The sequence below is a fragment of the Canis lupus genome, chromosome 27 (assembly GCF_003254725.2).
Source record: "Canis lupus dingo isolate Sandy chromosome 27, ASM325472v2, whole genome shotgun sequence".
Classification (NCBI taxonomy): domain Eukaryota; kingdom Metazoa; phylum Chordata; class Mammalia; order Carnivora; family Canidae; genus Canis; species Canis lupus.
Window position 1 is genome coordinate 27,345,861 of NC_064269.1, and position 17,660 is coordinate 27,363,520.

Sequence of the window (17,660 nt, forward strand, 5' to 3'; positions counted from 1 at the left end):
CTGCACCTCATGCTCATCACAGCATTATTTACAATAGCCAAGATGTAGGAATCACCTAAGTGCTCATCAGCACATGAATAAATAAAGAAAATGTGGTGTGAGTGTGTATGTATGGGATATTACTCAGCCATAAAAAGGAAGGAAATCCTGCCATTTCCAATACTATGGATATACCTTGAGGGCATTATGCTACATTAAATAACTCAGACAAAGACAAATACTGTATGATCTCACTTCTTTATGTAATAAAACACTGAAACAACAGAACTGTGGCTGCCCAAAGTAGGCTTGGAGGAGTGGAGGAGAAATGGGTCAAGGTGGCCACAGGGTACAAACTTCCAGTTACAAGATGAATAAGTTCTGGGGATGTAATGAACAGCATGGTAACTATAGTTAACATTCCTACATTGTATAATTGAAAATTGCTGAAAGAGATCTTAGAGGTTCTGAACACACACAAGCACACTCACAGACACACAAATGGTAACTATAGGAGGTGATGGATGTGTTAACTAACCTTACTGTGGTAATCATTTCACAATATATACATTTACAAAATCATCATGTGGTACACCTCAAACATCTAAAACATCATATGTCAATTAAATTTTCATGAAACTGGAAAACATATCACAGAGATATTTTACATTCTTTCTACTAAGTCTGTGAAATCCTGTGTGTATTTTTTTTTAAAGGTTTACTTATTTATTTGTGAGACAGAGAGAGATCACACAAGAGAGCACAAATGAGGGGAAGGGCTGAGGGAGAGAATCTCAAGCAGATTCCCCACAGAGTGGGAGCCTGAGGCAAGGCTCGATCCTACATAAGATCATCACCTGAGCTGAAATCAAGAATCAGTCGCTCAACTGACTGAAGCACCTAGGTGCCCCTTCTGTGTGTATTTTAAACAATAGCACATCTCAATTTGTACCCACCACATTTTAATTGTTCGATAGCCACATATGGCATATGCCCAATGGGTTGCATAGCACAGGTCTCAACATTCCAAAGAGATGAGCAGATTTTGCATATCAAATAATGTAAATAATTGTAGCCAGAATGTGGACTGTGGTAGATTAAATATGACCACAAATACTTTGCAGTTCCTCCCATTAAAGAGTGGAACATATTTTCCACTCCTTGAAGCTAAGCTCTCACCTTTTGACTTGCTTTGACTCATAAAATGTAATAGAAGTGGTGTTGTATGAGTTCCAGGGCCTAATTCTCAAGAAGGCTTTTAGCGTTTTCTTCACACTCTTGGAAAATAACCCTGCCTTTTGAGGCAACCTGGAAGCAACTACTGAAAGATGAGAGATTTCACTGATCATTGATCATGGGCAATGGCCAACACTAAGTCTCCAGACATGTGATCGAGGCGACCTTAGACACCCTCTCCTCCCCAATCAAGCCACCTGATGACTGCTGTTGCAGAGCTAACCCCAGGTGAGATCAGAACTGCCTCCCTTACCCAGCTATCTTTAGCCCACCCTGCCATTGAGATTCTCCAAACAGCCCTCTTCACTATTATTGGCATTTACATGGCAAAGACACATCTGTGAGGATAGATGTGCCACTAGACAGAGGCATTCAACCTCTCTACTCTCAGATTTACAATCTTAAGTTTAATAAGATATATCATAATAGTCCTTTTGCCAATTTTTTCTAAGACCTCTGGTTCTCCTTTCCTCACCAACTATTTCCTCCTGCGTAGTTTAGCAATCTTAGCTTATACAGTGGTAGGGTAGACAGCTGTGTCTGCACAATCACTTCTCCCAATATTTTCCCATCTTACAGCTCCTCAGTGAGAGCCTCTTTTTGGACAGTGTCTATCTAGCTAGAATGAGGTGCATCACAGGTCCAAAGTACAAATGAGAAGGAGAAGAATGGGAAATATATCATTTATTTGCACATCATCCTATCACATTTATCTGTCCAAATAAATAGCAAAATATGGTCAGTAAATTAGCTTATAATTCTTACATACACTGCCACACTTGGCACAGAGTTAAATGTATAATAGATACCAAATTGGTCATTGAAATTGTTGACTGAGACAGTAAGTCCATCCAGATAGAGTTTACACCCTTTACATGTTTGGTGTTTCTCTCCTCCAGAGGAAGGTTTTACCTCTGATCCTTTTGAAGTCAATAGGTGTCTTTCTCTAAACAGCTACATAGATGACTAGTGCCTACTAGATAATTTTCTGCTTGGAGATAAATGGAGAAGAAGATAAGGGAGAGGGAAAGAGTGAGTTCTTGTGCACTTCACATCTGTAAAAGCATATTCTTAGTTTCATTCTGACTGGAAATAGAGAATCGGGCCTAGCAGTTCTTAATCTATAAATTTTTGGCACTTTGGTTAATTCAGTGGCATGATAACCATAGTTCATAATGTGCTTCAATTAAATAGATTTATTTAAAGATGTATTTATTTTAGAGAGAGAGTGAGTTGGGGGAGGGGCAAAGGAAGAGGGAAAGAATCCTCAAGCAGACTCCCAGCTAAGCACAGAGCCCCACATGGGGCCCAACCCCAGAACCTTGAGATCATGACTGAGCTGAAATCAAGAGTTAGATGCTTAACTGACTGAGGTACCAAGGTGCCTCTCAATCAAATAGATTTTATAGCTTGCTGGTTTTCTAAAATGTCCTTATAAATGATTCTTTTATTGTTATTATTATAAGACAGTGTGATTATATTGATATTGATATGATATATGTGGGAATCAGTGTAAGATTCTGGAGTTTTGATCTAGCATGAAACATAAATCAGATATCATCCATTACGTGAATGAATAAAATAGGAATTCTTCACTCACTCTCCAAGTTATCAGTGTAATTAGCAGATGTCAAAAACTCAGATTTATCTCAAGAGCAGCATTTTTTTTCAAAATCCAAATCATAAACTATTTATCTCTTTCAGATGTTTAATTTAAACTTCAAGTAATAAAAATACTTTTGGAAAGAGATTAAAATAAATATATATTTTCTATACATGTGTATGTCAAAGTTTACAAAGTAAGGAAAACCCGTTATGCAACTCTTGAGAGACAAGAAGTAGAACAGCATTGGTAAATATGGGAGACATTTAGAAGTTTCAAAAAAAATTTTGACTAAACCTTTGTGCTTTTGGAGTGCTAATTTCAAAGTCTGATTAACTATTGACTTTCACTATTACACTATTCGCTTCACCTAGTAAGTTACTATTTCCCCAAAACCAACACTTGAAGTACATGAGTATCTAATAACCAACTATTCAATGCAAATGACACTATTGCATTGTGTTGCTTCTCAGAAACTAACTCTCAAGTTAGTTTCTAAGAAAAAGTTTGTTCCTTTTTAAAAATATTTCTAATCCAAAAAGGACATGAAAAGAAAATGATCCTTAGTGTGAGTTTTGTCCTCCCTGCTCAGTTATGTTCTTTCTGAATCTAGATATTTCATTTCAGCAAACCAGGTAGTTTCATCATTATACTAGATTTTGATGTCAAATAAAACTGGATTTCATGGAACCAGTGACTATGAACAGGCACAATAAAGCTCTTGCAAATAACAAAATATAAATCATGAACATAGTTATCCTGTCTTTAAATAGTGAATCATTTACTAAATCTATATTTTTATTTCAAATATTCTGATTCAAAATTTATTATATTAGTAATTTTGTTGAAAAAATGTATTGAGCCAAGTCTTCCTTGGTGCCAAAGTCACTCTCCAATAGTAAACATAACGGTTCCAGAAAGCAGAGTTCCAGTAGCTTGAGAGAGTTAACGCTTCTCTTGAAGGATTAACTTAAATCCAAAGAAAATACAAGCCCATAAATGTAGAGATTTTCATTAAATGGAAATTAAGAGGAGCACTTTGGAGGACTGGTACTGAGGAAACTAGGCTAAGAAATATCTTTTCAGTTGGAAAGAATAATAACCATGTAAAAACTACTAAAGGCTATTTAAACACAAATATTTTATGATGTCTGTTTGGCCATAGTATTTGGAAAATTTAAGAACACTGAAGATTGTTAAAATACACAATATGCAAACCTTTAAATACACATATGTATGTTTTCCCTCAGACACTAGAAGCAAACAGAATTTCCCCCCTAGGTCCAGGTATCTATGCCCATACAAAATACCTTCAAGCCAACTTTCCTTCTTGGCTCAGAATCTCATGTATGGTTTGCATGATGTTAACAAAATTAATTACTCAACCTGCGATCAGGATGCCAACCAACCTCATGTCCTCAGAGACCTTGTTTTATCTGTTACAGACTCTTTCTCCAGTATCAACATCTTTATTTACCCAGTCAGATTGGCACCCTTAATTGTTCCCTCTCTGCAGTGCGACAGAAGCTCTACAAGAGTGGCGGCTATGTTCCCAATGCCTAGGCAATTTCTCCAGGATCTACTTCCTACAGCTTGCTTCAGTGCTTTTCATGACTGTTTTATTTACTCTGTTTTTATCTTATTGCCTTAAACCAGGAGTCTCCTTTAGATTCATTAAAGTTGAAAAATCTGCCTGCATTTGATTTTCTCTCTCGTCTCGGAGGACTCTTTCCTCTGTTCTGCAGCCCAGAGGCCAGCCCTGCCCATCCCTCACCCTGCTGGCTGCTTCCTAGTTCTTGCACTCACCTCATGGCCTGGCCTTAGCTGGCCTCTATTTATCCACATATGGACTTAGCCCAAAATGAATCTCTTTTTACAGCTTTTAAACACATGCAGATCGGCCCTATCTAAAAAAACCTTTCATTACCTTTCCCAAATCCTTCTAGAGCCCTAATTCTTCTCTCTCCTTCCCTTTTCTTGGCCAAGCTCCTTGTAAACATAACCTACCCTCAGCTTCTACTTCCTGACCTCACAATCATTGGGATACTGGCGTCTCTTCCCAGCAGCATATTGAATTCTCTCCTGCTGAGAATGTCATTGACTTAATTACTAGCTCCAATGGATACTCTTCTGAATTTCAGTTCCACGTTTTGTGGCCGAAGACTCAACATACCATTCCTTTTTTTTTGGAATTCTCTCCTATGATATGTATGGTACTTCTTTCTTCTGGCTTCCTGTGGGGGAACAATGGCATTAAGTACTAAGGAAACTGATCTCAAACATGCATAAAAGCATGGAATATGCATCTGCCTATGACTTATAACAGCTAACTTCTCAGTAGTAGCACATATTGGTACAAGGCTTCACAAAATTGCCTACCCATGCTGCCTCTTGGTCATTAATATCTATTCGTTCAATGAGGGTGTCAGGAATTCTCTCAAGTTAGTTCTAATTTTTGAGGACCAAGAAGCTGGCCTGGGGTCTAAGTTAGACTAACAGCCCTTAGCAGACAAGTCATATCAGAGCCTAATGCTTCTCGACCTAGGAGGTCACCTATTTAGAACTGGGATTCTTCTGCACTTGAGGCATACATGGTTCCCTAAACTTAACTGATGGAAAAAGAAAAAAAAAAAAAAAGAATGAGAGGTGAAAAGTGGGACAGAGTCAATTCTTTGCTTCCACTGAAGTTCTCAGAGTGATTGCTGAGACTAAGGGCTAAAAGCTGGCTAGAGGGTAAGGAGATGGTTCGAAAAACACAGTGGTGCCCCTACAACAATATAGTGGCAGGGTAAGTGTGGGTCTGCTTTACCCTGCTGCAGAAGTTTCTTACAGTTCAGCAAATAGTTATTGGGTGTCCATTATGTCCCAGGTTTTCTTTGGGGCAATGGCAACACAAGGATGAGGAAACACACCTTTTATTCTCAAGGAGCAGCAATTTAGCAGACACTTCCATTAGGTGGGCATGAAAAATATGGTAAAACACCAGGAATCCTTCTCTCATCTAGAGTATTCTCTTCCTCTTCCTCTGCTATATTCCCCAACCAATGAAGACGGAATTTCAAATTTTGCCCCCAGTTCCGTTATAGTCCTATTCATACCTACACTTCTGAGCTCCCATAATGACACCTTGGATGAAGAATTTATTACTATCTTCTGTTTGTCAAAGGAATTTCATTACCAGTAAGTTTATTCTAAGAGATATCAATATACCTCCTACATTACTCTCTAAGATATGCTGCTTCTGTTGGATGAAACATTGGCAAGATCTTTTGGCTCATCGCATGTTATCCACATTTCTGTTCTTTCCTAAGTATTCCTACTGCTTTGGGATTTCAGTTATTAAGAGGACAATCAAATTGAATCAAAACAATTATGCAATAATATGCATGCCAAGGTTTCCTGGCACCTCTTACCAGAAACTCTACAGTGTGAGAGTGCATTCCCCAAATATTTTATTTACATTCAACTTGTCCCAAGGTATTGCACTAAGAATAGGAATGAATATATAGCCTGTTTGTTCAAAGAAGTAAGCCACATAGCCAAATTTGTACTGGTTAATGTTGTCTCCCTCATGAATAGAGAATATGGAATTGAAAAATGACTAGCATGGAGGACAGAATGACTCAGAAATCTAAGAATAGCCAAATCATGTGAAAAGACGCAAAAGCTGCTTCAAAATGAACTGCATCTGCCTGACTCACAAACCCAGCAAATTACAATATTTAAATCTATGCAGAATAGCCCTTCACCGGCATTTTAATGGCATATTTAACTTTGTGTTGGTATGGGTTTGCCTTCTTACTGTGAGATAGTTTATTAGTTCAAAGGTGTATTCTGGCTCAAAAAAAAATATCAATCCAGTTTGTTCTGTTTCTTTGAGATTATAAATTAATAAATTAGGCTGTTTGGAATCATTTTAAGAATAAATTTGAAACTGCATTTTGAATAAACCACATGCTCTTCAGAAGTCGAGGAGACACCAACCACCAAAGCCCTGAGAAAGGAAGATAAGATGAGAGCCTAAGACCCCATGGGAGGTCCCATGTTGCCGTAGGTAAGCTCCTTATCTAGGATTCGGGGACTAATCAGACCCCCTAAATACAGTGTTTCCTCTGCATTAGTATTATAAGTCACTTTCTTGGGATTTAATTAGGAACAGAACTGAGAGTAGTCTGAGAGGGCATGTTCTTTGCTGTTCTCATCACCATACTCATCTCTAATAAACTGTCAAGGAAGAAATTCAGAACGAAGGAATTCAATGGAACTGAGTATCATCCTGCATTAGATACCTTGGTCAGGCATCATTACCAACACACTGTACCCTCTGAAGGTCCCACGCTTTGATCAGTAAACAGACCTATATCCTGAATCCTTTCCATGAAAGTCTTTGCATCCCCTTGCTTTAATTAAAATCTGGGTCTCATCCTAGGCTCAGCCTTCCCTGCAGCCCTTTCAAGTGGTGGTTGCTCTTGCAAGTGGTGTAGGTTGCTTCCCCATCCCACTGCCATTTCCACACTGTCCCTTCACCAGGGAACCCCTGTTTCTTCTAGTTTCATGTCATCTGGAGAGAATACCCAATCCCCTTCATTCCTGCTGTGATGACCCATGTTTTGTTTAATGCTCTGCCCTTGGGAGTGTTGACATTTCAAATAATTTTTGATCAAACACCTCCCATTTTCATTTTGCACTGGGTCTCACAAATGATGTAGCTTGTCCTATTCCTATAGGTAGTCTTGCCCTTTCAAATTAACTCTACACTAACAACTCAAACCATTTTTTAAGATAATATATTTATTTATTCATAAGAGACACACAGAGAGAGGCAGAGACATCGGCAGAGGGAGAAGGCTCCCTGCAGGAGCCCAAAGCAGACTCGATCCCAGGACCTCAGGATCACGATCTGAGCCAAAGGCAGACGTTCGACCACTGAACCAACCAGGCACTCCCAAACTATTTTTTATTTTATTTTATTTTATTTTATTTTATTTTATTTTATTTCATTTCATTTCATTTTATTTTATTTTATTTTATTTATTTTATTTTATTATTTTATTTTGAGACAGACAGAGAAAGACCACACAAGCACCTGCAAGGAGAGGAAGGAGGAGGGAGGGCAAGCAGACTCCCTGTTTAGCAGGGAGCCTGACTTAGAACTAGATCCTAGGACCCTCATATCACAACTGGAACTGAAACCAAGAATTGGAGGCTAAACAGACTAAGCCATTCAGGTGCCCCCAGGCTATTATTTTTTTTAATTTTTTTTAATTTTTTTATTTATTTATGACAGTCACAGAGAGAGAGAGAGAGAGGCAGAGACACAGGCAGAGGGAGAAGCAGGCTCCATGCACCGGGAGCCCGACGTGGGACTCGATCCCCAGGCTATTATTTTTATTAGGTGAATCAGAATGCTCCCTTGGTTGAAACACACTGATGGCTTTTCATTGCATTGAGAATCAAATTGTCCCTCATATCATGGTCTACAAAGCCCTGCCTGGTTGGGCTACAAGACTCCCTCCCCCAGTTCAATAATCCCGTTCACTGAAGTTGTGGGCACACTGCCATCTTTCAGATTGTTGTACATACTTGCTTCTCTTACTCAGACACTTTACACATGTAGTTTCCTTCCTCTGCAGTACTCTTTCCCACATTACAACCTTCTCATACCTCAAGATTTAACTTCCTGGGGGTTCCCTGGGTGGCTCAGCGGTTTAGCGCCTGCCTTTGGCCCAGGGCACGACCCTGGAGTCACAGGATCGAGTCCCACGTCAGGCTCCCGGCATGGAGCCTGCTTCTCCCTCTGCCTGTGTCTCTGCCTCTCTCTCTCTCTCTCTCTCTCTCTCTATCATAAATAAATAAATAAATCTTAAAAAAAAAAAAAAAGATTTAGCTTGCTGTGCTTATTGCCAGAACAACCCCCAAATCTCAGTGGCTTATTAAAAAAAGCTTTACTCCTCCATCATAACACAGTCTGATCAGCTGGTTTCTACAGCCAGACTTCCTAATGAGGATTCAGGGGCCCTTTTCAATAGGGTGGCTTCATCACTTTCCAAGGCCTTAGATTCCTTTGCTGGATTGGCTCTGCCCAGCAGGAAGATGAAGGAGGCATGTATGGAGCATCACAGCAGAGGTTTATCACCAGGTCTCAAAGAGGAGTTTGCCAATCTTGCCCATATACCAGTGACTCCATGAATTTATAAAAGAGCCTGGGAAATATTGTTTAAGTCTATGCCCAGAAAGGAAAGGAAATGGGTTTGAGTGCATGTTAGTATCTTGGCCACTGTCTTCTACTCAGAGAGTCTCTGATTCTTAATCACAAACAGCTCACCTCTATTTTACTCTACTCTTGCAAATACTCTTGTAATTTTTCTTACCTCAATTTGTTGGTTTATTTACTTTTTAATTTTTTTAAGATTTTATTTATGTATTCATGAAAGACACACAGAGAGAGGCAGAGACATAGGCAGAGTGAGAAGCAGGCTTCCCACAGGGAACCCCATGCAGGACTTGATCCCTGGACCTGGGGATCACACCCTGAGCCGAAGGCAGATGCTCAACCACTGAGCCACCCAGGCATCCCAGTTGATTTATTTTTTGCCTTTTATTTGTTTAGACTTTCTTATCTACTAGAATGCAAATGCCTTTTGGGCAGAGATTTTACCAATCTTTTTCACTGTTATATCCTCAGGGCTTAGAGCAGTACCAAGGATATGGTAAATACTTAATTAAAAAAAAAAAAAACTCTGTTGACTAATTTAATGAGTACAAGAAAAATATGTCTTGTTCCCCCTTGCTGCTAATATTGGTAACTATTCTTGTCTGTCATACAGGAATGATAGAATGGCAAGGTTCCCTACTCCTGCAGAGATTACCGGTGCTTTTAAAAGCAGGACATGTTTAGAAATAAATGTTCTGGAATCAGACTCCCTCAGTTCAAACCCCAAGGTTACTGCTTATTAGCTATGAAATCTTGAGTGACCTACTCAATCTCTCTAAGCCCTAATTTCCTCTTCTGTTAAAAAATATAATAGTAAAATTTATATATATATAATATCCACATCCCAGGATTATTGTAAGATAAATGAGATAATATATGTAAAGTACTTAGTAGCACGCTATGGTTAATGGCTCAATAAAAGTAAGTATGATTATTATTATTTAGCACCACATACCAAATGGCTGGTCCAATACATTGCACAAGCAAGCACTCAATATATATTGGTTGAATAAATGAACAAATGAATAAAGGAAAACCTTCTCTCATAGCTATTGACTCCAGTAAAAACGAGTGATCTTTACTGGACCTTCAGTCCATGAAAGCCCTTAGTTGCTAATGTTCAGCTCTTGGAAGGTGCTTTTATGCATAACAATAGTGTACAAGCCCTAGGAAACACCCAATGTTTTGAAAACTATCTGGCAATGTGTGGAAACTTGAACAAGAGCAGCAGACCTCATTCTCTTCCCTCACAATTTTTTTAAGTTTATTTTTTTTCCAGTTTTGAGATATAATTGACATACCTCACTGCATAAGTTTAAGCTATCCACCATACTGGTTTGATTTACATATATTATGAAATGATCACTACAGTTATTTAGTTAGCATTTATCATCTCATGCAAATACAATGAAAAGAGAAAGCAAAAAAAAATTTTTTTCCTTGTGATGAGAACTCAGAATTTACTCTTTGTAGCTTTCACATACATATGTCATAAACCTGTTAACCATAGTCATCATGCTATACATTTCAACCTGAGCACTTACTTATCTTAACTGGAAGTTTATACTTTTTGACCACCTTCCTCCAATTTCCCTCCTCTTACCCCCTGTCTCTGGTAAACACAAATCTGATCTCTTTTTCTAGTTGTTTTTTTGTTTTTGTTTGCTTGCTTTTAGATTACACATGTAAATAAGATCATATGATATTTGTCTTTCTCTTTCTGACCTATTTCATTTTAGCATAATGCCCTCCATGTCCATTCATGTTGCCTCAAATGGCAGAATTTTTCATTTTTTATGGCTGAATATTGTACACACACACGCACAGACACACACAGAAACACCACAACTTCTTTATCCATTCATCTGTGAATGGACACTTAGGTTGTTTCCATTTCTTGGCTACCGCAAATAACACTGCTATAAACATGGGAGTACAGATATCTTTTCAAGTTACTGTTTTCATTTCCTTTGGATATATGCCCATAAGTAGAATTACCAGATCATATGATAGCCTTATTTCTAATTTTTTGAGGATCCTCCATTCTGTTTTTCATAGTAGCTGCACCAGTTTACAATCGCATCAACAATGCAAAAATGTTTCCTTTTCTCCACATCCTTGCCAGCATTTATTTGTCTTTTTCATAGTGACCAATGGGCATAAGGTAATATCTTGTTGTGGTTTTGATTTTCATTTCCTTAATAACCAGAGATGTTGAGCATCTTTCCTGGTACCTGTTTGCCTTTCTTATATCTTCTTTGGAGAAATGTCTATGCAGGTCTTTTGCCCATTTTTAAACTGAATTATTTGATTTTTTCTATTGAGTTGTAGAAGTTCTTTATATGTTTTGGATATTAACCCCTTATCAGATATACAGTTTGCAAATATTTTTGGCATCCCATTGTTTTTGCACTTTGATGATGATTTTTGGGGGGGAGGGGCAGCACAGAAACTTTTTATTTTGACAGAATTCCACTTGTTTATTTTTTATTTTGTTACTTATGCTATAGGTATTATATCCAAAAAAATAATTGCCAAGACTTATGTCGAGGAGCTTTTCCTGTTTTCTAGGAGTTTCATGGTTTTAGGTCTTACATTTAAGTCTTTAATCCATAATTTTAAATATATCTCTCCATTCACATCATCTGACTTTTTAATTTTTAAATCCAACTTCTTTCACATATAGAAAGTTTCTTCCTAGTGAAAGAATAATGATGAAGGAAACAAATGATCAATTAATATTAGAGCAAATTTAAATCTTAGCATTGCCATATAATTTTAAGATCATTTGAAAAAATTAATCAAAATAAGTACATGTTCATAAAAAATTTCAAATGATATAGAGGAATACAGAGTAAGAAGAACATATTCCTCCACTGTTGAATATCAGTTCCATCTCCAGAAGCAAACCTTGTTAATGATTTGATTTTTTGTTTGTTTCTAGAAATTATCTATGTATGAATAAGCGTAGGTTTGCTTGCTCTGTCATTAAAAAAAAACAAAAAAACAAAACAGTAAACACCTTTATTATCTGAGTGAAGATAGGAGGGAGGAGGATTTGTTTGCCCTTCCTGGCTTTGATTTTCCTCAGCTAGAACTCCAGCTCCTTGCCTTCTATCACATGGCCATCTGCCCTGACATGCTGGCCTAGTCTTCTTGTGATGCACTGGGTTGGAACTTCTGCTCCAGAAGATGCTGATTTGGGCATTCTTTGCCCTTTCATCATATTTCTTCTTCATTTCTTTGATCATTTTTGTTTAAAATCTTTTCCCTCTTCAGGACTCAGCTTGGCCCAGGGGCAGTGCATAGTGGGACTCTTCCACTGTTGGGGTGGTATGCTGTCAATGAGCATGACATAGATATTCACAAGGCCTTGGTGAAGCAGTTCATTGATGGATGCTTTGTAGACAACAACGAGCCTTGTTTTGCACACACAACCCTTGGAACTCCAGAAGAAGTTCCCCACATGCAGCCTCTAGGCATAGTAGCTCTTGTTCCCTCCCCAAACTCAGACTGCGGGTGTGGGGTATTTGTATTCCAACCTCTGCTTCTTATGGTAAGACTTCCTTTTGCCCTCAGACTTGTTTGTGCCAGTTGTCCCAGGAGATGCCCATCACTCATAGCTGGCTGAAAACAAAGCTACCGCCGTGCGCTTCCCATGCCTTTTATTGCCTGTATGATATTCCAATTGGAGACAGAGAGTGTGTGTGAGAGAGAGAGAGCAAAGAAAGGGGGGAGAGACAGAGAATTGCAAGCCAACTCCTTGCTGAGCACAGAGCCTGACAAAGGGCTCAATATCTCTATTCTGAGATCATGACCTGACCTGAAACCAAGAGTCAGCCATATAATCTACTGATCCACCCAGGCCTCCCTTAAACAGGCTTTTATTGGTAGATACTAAATTGCTTCTTTTTTGTTGGCTGTTGTATACCACCTTGTAATTGAAGTCTTGGTACACATATCTTTTCAAAATTATGGGAATATTTCTGAAGGATAAATTCTTAGAAGGGAAGTTTCTAGGTCAAATAACATGTGCCTTTAAGTTTGAGTGATTTTTCTAAACTACCTCTAAAAAGGTGGGTCATTTTATGTATTTTTTTAAAGATTTTATTCATTCACTTATTAGAGAGAGAGCACAAGCAGAGGAGAGGGAGAGAGGAGAGGGAGAAGAGGAGAGGGAGAAGCCAGACTTGGGGCTCACTCCCAGGACCCTGGGATCATGACCTAAGCCTAAGGCAGATGCTTAACCAAATGTGCCACCCAGGCACCTCGGGGTAATTTTATGTAATTTTTAAATGTACATCACACTATCTTCTTAATTAACATTTTAAAATCAGGAATGAAAAGAATCTTTTCATGTGTTTGCTGGAAGTTAGTGGTTTTTTTTGTTTTTGTTTTTGTTTTTGATGAAATAGCTACAGAAGCACTTTACCCATTTTATATATGATTTTTTTTTCAGTTCTGTGTGAAAGTAAGAAAAACTAGCTTTTGTTTGCCATACACATTGAAAATAATTTTTCTAATTTTTTCATTTTTCTTTGACTTTGTTTATGGTGATTCTTGCAACACAAAAGTTTAAAATTTATAACTAGTCATGCATCATCCATCCTTTCCTTCCCTGATTATTTCACCATACACAGAGAAGACTTCTATGCTCATAAAAAACTTCCTATGCTTTCTTTTGATGATTTCTGAATTTCATCTAAATCTCAGATCTATCTGAAATTCTTTTGGTACAGAAATGAGGTAAGTCACTAAGTACCTTTATAAACTGTAAGTTGTTAGAAATTATTTTCCCTTTTATTGAATTCCCTCACTGATCTAAATGCTATCATCATCAACTACTAAATATCTACATGAATCTAGATCTATATCTTGTTTCTTGAAGCTAATCACAATTCTCCATTTCTTTACCAGTCTCTTATCCTTTAGATTATGATAGTTTAACTTCAAATTTAGTATCTGATAAAACTTGTTCTAGCTCACTACTCTTTTTCTTTCCAGAATATTTCTTGTTATTCTCAACCGGCTATTTGTCAGTAAAAAAAAATTAAAAACTTTGTTCATTTACTCCAAAATACACCTACTGGCAGTTTAATTACCCACAACAATAAGGAAACTAGACTTATTCACAATGTTGATTCTGTTTATCCTAGAGTAAGGTATATTTCTCCACTCTTTCAAGTCCTTATGTCCATCAGTAGAGTGCTACATATTAATAGTTAGATAGTTAAAAAACAAATTTAGCTATTTTTGTCTTTTTTTCTGATTACTATATTAACTTTGAACCAACTACCTTGCTAAATTCTGTTTGCCAAAGCTTTTCAGTAGATTTTCTGGATGCTTTCCTGTTATTAATTAGATCTTTCATTGATTTATTCAATAAATAGTTATTAAGCACTAATATGTGCCAAGCATTAATCTAAATACTAGGCAAAAAGCAGTGATCAAAACTGACAAATTTCTTTCTCTTCTGGAACTTATATGTTAGTAAGAAGAATAGGATAATAATTAAATATATATTATGTTAGGTGATTATAAATATTAAAGAAAAAACAAATTAGGTAAGAGAATAGAGAATTACAGAGGTAGAAAGTAGTTACTGTTTTAAGTTGGGGAGTCGGTAAACTCTGGCCTGAATGAAAAAAAAAAAGGGAATGAGTTACTTCAATACTCAGAGTCAGGACAGAAAAAGGAAAAGCAAGCAGAAAGGAACTGAATGAGAAATATGCTCAAAAGACCAATTGGCTAAAGGTCATGAGTAGGAGAGAGTGTAGCCAAAAGGATCATGTAGCATCATATGGGTTTTGCATTTTAATCTGTGAGACAGGAAAAGCCAAAGGTGAGATCTGTGAGTGAAAATGGCATGATTTAACCATTATTTTTAATATCTGGGTGGCTCAGTGGTTAAGTGTCTGCCTTTGGCTCAGGTCATGATGCTGGGGTCCTGGGATTGAGTCCTGCACCAGGCTTCCTGTATGGAGCTTGCTTCTCCCTCTGCCTATGTCTCTGCCTCTCTCTGATAAAATAAAATCTTAAAAAAAAAAAAAAAATCCTTCTGGCTGTGAAGAAAGGATCAAGAAACAGAGCATTCAAGGTCGGCTGCCTAGGGAAATGGTAGAGGTGAGATGGTGAAGGCTGAAAAGAAGCACCAAGAAAGTGGAGAGAAGTGATCAGAAGATCTAGGATATTTTTTTTTAATATTTTATTTATTTATTCATGAGAGACACAGTGAGAGAAGAGGCAGAGACACAGGCAGAGGGAGAAGCAGGCTTTGCCATTCTTGTAATTTATTATTATAGCCTCTTCATTTCTAATTTTGTGGGGGGGGGGTTGCTTTTTTTAAATAAAGATTTTATTTATTTATTCATGAGAGACACACAGAAAAAGGCAGAGACATAGGCAGAGGGAGAAGCAGGCTTCACGCAGGAAGCCCGATGTGGAACTCGATCCCGGCACTCTGAGATCACACCCTGAGCCAAAGACAGATGCTCAACTGCTGAGCCACCCAGGCATCCCTAATTTTATGTTTTTGTTCTTTCTCCAGTTTTCTTTGAGAGTTAGGCTAATAGGTTTTTATTTTATTGTCATAGTTTCTCAAAAAACCAGTTATAAAATGTATTTATTATTTCTAATGTTTTTCTTTTATTTCATTAATTTATGTGACCTTTCTTATTTCTTCCTTATTTTAAATTAAGTTTTGCTATTTTTAAAAAATATTCACCTGAATAGCTAATAGTTTTCATTTAATTTATCCTTTCAGAGCAAATCAAAGATTTATGGCTATCATATTTTTTTCTAGCCACAGCTTTTCATATACCATATGTTTTTGGATCTGAAGTCTTCTTATTTTTATTTTCCAGCTATGAAATTTTGGCCTAGATTTCTTCATAGAGTTAAAAAAAAAAGAATTTAGAACTTCAAATTTAATCAAAGTAATTTTACTTTGATTTTTGTTATAAATTTCTACTTATTACAAGATAGTCCAAGAATATTGCTTATAATGTTACTACTGTTTAAGATTTATTGAGATTCTCCTTGCAGTCATCTAGACAATTTTGGGAAACAACCCACGGAGACTTGAAAAGAAACATTTTCTGTAACTATTAAATAGAATTCAATGTAAATCTGTTAGTTCTATTTAATTCTGTTATTTAGATTCCTCATATCCTCTTTTATTTTATTTTTTCATTTTGCCTCTCACATGAAGTGAGTTATAAATCTCCTACTATTATTGCTCCCACATCTTGCTTCTTGGAAGTGCTGAATTGCTGTTTGTGGTTTTGATGTTGTTTTACCTGGAATATGAAGATTCCTAATGGGGTGTTATGGAGCATCTTGAAAGAGATAAAGCCTCTTTTGAAGACATATAAAAAAGCTGAACAAAAGAATAAGTCTGGCAAGCAGGGTATGAAAGTACAGGTGCTCAGAGGAGGGAAATAGCTCCAGAGGCAAGTGGACATGTGTTTGTTTTGCTTGGTGCATTGGCCAGTTCTTCTTCTTTCTTCTTCTTCTTCTCTTCTTCTTCTTCTTCTTCTTCTTCTCTTCTTCTTCTTCTTCTTCTTCTTCTTCTTCTTCTTCTTCTTCTTCTTCTTCTTCTTCTTCTTCTTCTTCTTCTTTTCTTTCTTCTTCTTCTTCCTCCTTCTTCTTCTTCTTCTTCTTTCTTCCTCCTCCTTCTCCTTCTTCTTCCTCCTCCTTCTTCCTCCTTCTTCTTCCTCCTTCTTCTTTCTCCTTCCTTCTCCTTCCTCCTTCTCCTTCCTCCTTCTCACTTCCTCCTTCCTCCTTCCTCCTTCTCGTCTTCTCCTCCTTCTTCTCCTCCTTCTTCCCTCCTTCTTCTCCTCTTCTTTCGCCTCCTCCTCTCCCTTCTCCCTTCTCCTTCTCCCTCTCCGGCTCCCTTCTCCTCCTCTTCTCCTCATTCTCCGTCTCCTGCTTCTTTTCTCCTTCTTCCTTCCATCTTCTTCTTCTTCTTCTGCTTCTTCTTCTTCTCCTTCTTCTCCTCTTCGTCTTCTTCTTCTGTCTTTCCCTCTTCTCCCCTCCTCCTCCTCCTCCTCCTCCCTCCTCCTCCTCCTCCTTCTTCTTCTTCTTCTTCTTTTTTCATTTGCCAGTTCTGAGCATGAAGCAGGAGGCTGGGGGTCTAAGAAAAAGGCCAAGCAGATGTCCTTGCTTAAGAGTAGAAAACCCAGCAGAACTTCTGACCATCCCATGATGCTGGAGAGGCATAAATTAGAGACATGAAGAGCTAGGATTCCAGCCAGAAAGAAGGCACAGAAAACAATACCCATGAGGGAGAACCTCATGACATTGAATTCTGCAGCTATGTGGGCAAAAAGAGCCTAAGAAGCCAAGAAGGATGTCTTTGAAAAGCAAAGAGAGGATTTGGCTGTCCAACAGTTGTACTAGAAGACAGGCACTCAAGTATTGTTCACACAAGAAGAGAGAGGCATAGGTGAGCATCCTGGGCTCTCAACAGAAATTCCTTGGGAACTATACCTGGAACAGAAGTGAGAGAAATCTAGAAAGAAGTCTTAGAAAAGGCGCAGTCCAGTCTGGAATTTAATTTCTGATTCGATTAAAGGGATCAACCTCCACTCCTTCTGGTCTTTAAGAAAGGCAATATGAAGAAGCCTC

General features: G+C 37.8%; 1 pseudogene; it reads right to left on the reverse strand.

The window, feature by feature from the left end:
- LOC118352503 (40S ribosomal protein S8-like) overlaps positions 1-12,646 on the reverse strand; it is a 34,166-nt pseudogene extending 21,520 nt beyond the window's left edge.
- Positions 12,647-17,660: the final 5,014 nt, after the last annotated feature.